At 38.6% G+C, this 3,518-nt stretch overlaps 1 long non-coding RNA gene across 1 annotated transcript; it reads right to left on the bottom strand.

Annotated features, from left to right (window-relative positions):
* Positions 1-217: 217 nt before the first annotated feature.
* Positions 218-2,519, bottom strand: LOC141634188 (uncharacterized). The gene is made up of 3 exons (XR_012538950.1): positions 2,302-2,519; positions 957-1,044; positions 218-403 (listed from the first exon to the last, which is right to left on the bottom strand). It is a non-coding gene; the product is annotated as an uncharacterized LOC141634188 (long non-coding RNA).
* Positions 2,520-3,518: the final 999 nt, after the last annotated feature.

Here is a 3,518-nt window from a genome sequence, read left to right as displayed (position 1 = left end):
CTCTCATTCGCATTTGGTGATAACCACTCCTCAAGTCGATCTTAGAAAAGGTTTTGGATCCATGTAACTCATCAAGCATGTCGTCAAGCCTTGGAATAGGAAAATGATACTTGATAGTTATTGTAACACCCCGGTTTATAAAAGAAGTCCCCGTCAAGACATTCCCTCATAAAACGGACTGTTACCATCTCGGTTTCCCGAGGTAGTGAATAACAAATTAAACTCCAAGGCAATTTATGTAAAATTTTAACTTAATTATTACAATTACTCTTTTCAACTCAAATTACAAAAACTGACATAAATAAAAGTGAAAGTCTTCTAGATGATGATCTAGCTACTAAGTCGTCTGATCCAATGTCTCACGCCCATCCAGCTCCCGTCCTATCTCTTAAACCTGTCAAGTCTGCTCGCCAATATTTGGGTCGTCACAGGTGTTCACGAATACACAGGGTCAACCGCGAAGTTGAGTAGGGAAAACAATAAAACAATAAATATGATATGCATGATACTCCGCCACCTCCATCACCATCTCATCACAATCTCATATCACATATCCCCTTACGCCCGGCCATACCGATCCCCGGCAGACACAACAATCGACCGTCGTCGATATACCAGCTCAATGGCTGAGGACACCAGGGCAGGTCCTGCAGAACCCGCCTGGGCCTTATCACAACATCACATCGTATCACGATCTCATCACCACCACACCATCCTCCAACTCCAATGTATATGAAATGCTCAACAGTAATTAATGCAATGCAATATGTATATAAATCATCGAATCCGATGAATCATAAGGTCATGCCAGTTACCCGATGTTGTGATATCATACTCAATACGATCAAATCAGTCAATCACCTTTCCGAATATAAATGATAACGTAAATCAACAACCATGAATCCAGTCAACACAATTCGATCAATAACGATAGTAGGACAAGTGTATTTCCCTACCTCAAGTGCCAGCAAATCCAATTAAGCAGTTAAGAAGTCCAGAAATAAAGCAACGAATCTGATTATCGATCCTTCACGAATCCGTCACCTAAAACAATTATAATATTTATAATTACCAACTACTAAATATAGTAATCTCCCAAAATATAAGCTTCCCGAAATACAATCCCGACACCAACTTATGCCCAATTGGTAATTAAAATAACCCGATTAGTATCTGACCCAATTTCCCAAAATAGAAGGTTATTAAGTAGAATTTCTTAAAATGGAACTTTCCCAATATAGTAATTTTTCTCTTTTAACAACCCGACTCAATATCCCGTTTCTAGTTAATTAATTATTATTTTATTTAATTAACTCGGAACTTAAACCAAAACGATAATTAGCGGTTTAAATGAATTATATGATGAAACGAATCCACACTTGAACAACTCGAACAATCCCGACTCTAATCATATTAAATAACTCGAGCATTAACTTAACCCAATTATTTAATGACACGGGAATTGTATTAATTAATTAAGAATGCGACCCATTAACAATTATAACGATTAAACTAATAAAAACCCGTCCTCAATTAATTAAATAACTCGGAATATTAATTAATTAAGCATACGACCGTTTAACGAATTATAATGATTAAACTAATAAAAAACCCGTTTCAATCATTAAAACAACTCGTCTTTAATTATTTACTGTCACTCGGGAATTAAATTAATTAATTAACTACGATACTTAAACAATAACGAAAACGAATCAAATCGACTAAGACACACGCGCGCCCTTTCACGCTCACCTCAACCCTTCACGCGCCACCTATACCACCACCACTACCACCGCACCTGCTCCCTACTTCAACCCCACCACCGCAACCAACCCCACCACGGTCGACTCTCGCGGCGAGTCGACCGTGGCCTTCTTTTGGCTTTGTTCCACGCCGTGCTTCACCAACACCCACTGTTTCTCTCATTTCCTCCACCGCAACCAACACCCTATCCCCGCCCAACTACCACCGTTCGCTCTCCCCATCAACCCCGTAACCTAGAAGACGTGGCACCACCATTTCGACCTCCCCGAGTCCATGGTGGTGCCACCCCAACATAGCCGTGTAAACCAAATTAAAACCCATACCCAAACCCGTTTTACCACCCCCCATCGATGCCGCCTTTCTCTGCCTCTACAACCACCTAAGACCACCCTAACCACCACCATCCTACTCGACTCTTACCACCTTACCCATATACCCTATCCATAACCACCATACACACCTCCATAAGTCACGAAACACCCACAAATACCCGACGAAATTACAAAAAAAAACAGAGAAGGGAATTGACAAACTCACCTTACCGCCACCATAACAGCCACCACGGCCGCCTAAGAACGTCGACGACCACCCCTAGCCCTTCCTTGCTGCACCGTGACCACACATGCCCTTTCTCCCTCTCTCGAATTGCGTGGGTTGATGATTGATGATGAAGAAATATGTATAAAGAAAGGAAGAGTGGAAAGGAGAGGTGTAAAGAAAGAATAAAGAAGAAAAGTGGGTATGGTAGGCGTGAAATGGTAGGCGTGCCATTGATTAATATGGGTAGTAGTAATAGAATAATAATAATATTAGAATAATAATAATATATAATAATAATGGTATATTTTAATAAAGATATTTTATTAAAAGTCGAATGTAGGATAAACCCGTCACGATTAACTTATATCGATACAACGCGGTTAACTAAAATAACTTAATGAAATTATCGACTCAATAATTTACCCGACTTAATTAGTGACATAAAATGTATAATAATTAATATATAATAATATCCGTTTAATAATTTTTTTATAAATTCAATAATAACCGTTTAATTAATTATATAAAAATACGGGGTATTACAGTCTTCCCCCCTTAAAATGAACTTCGTCCCGAAGTTCGCTCCCATACTCAACAACAGAAAGGTATTGTATATTGTACTTACGGACGTCACGCATTTCTAACTTGGTTAACACGCTATTTTGACACATCAATTAAACATAACAAATACGGAATGTTACATTCTGCCCTCCTAAAAATAAACTTCGTCCCGAAGTTTAACTCATCTTTTCTTAATCCAATTAACTACAAATAATAACTACCTGCGAACACAAATGTATAACAACTATATAATCATCTGAGAACACCGTCATCTTCCATCTAAATTCCGATCTCAAACTCAAGTAACCCAATAATCATGGTCGCAGTGGATCGCAAATGTAACTCGGCACGAAGGCCCCACAACTCATAACTCAATACCAGTAGTTTAACTATACTCTCCTTTTACACATCAACCAACTAACAGAAGTAGGAACAACACACATGGAAATCATTTGTATAGGTACCCCACAACTAAAGGTCAACTTGGTTCAACTATAACCTACAAACAAGTGTAAATTAAGCATCAAGATTTTACAATCCTCCCCAACTAAAAACATGGTTACGTCCTCGTAACCCTCATTATTATAACCAAAGTTCTCAAACTACCGCTAACAACTGGAAGAGGATAAAAGATTCTCAACTTTTCGCTTAAG

This window comes from Silene latifolia, chromosome Y, assembly GCF_048544455.1.
Source record: "Silene latifolia isolate original U9 population chromosome Y, ASM4854445v1, whole genome shotgun sequence".
NCBI lineage: Eukaryota > Viridiplantae > Streptophyta > Magnoliopsida > Caryophyllales > Caryophyllaceae > Silene > Silene latifolia.
The sequence above is the reverse complement of the archived record's forward strand: the minus strand, read 5'-3'. Positions and strand labels throughout refer to the sequence as shown.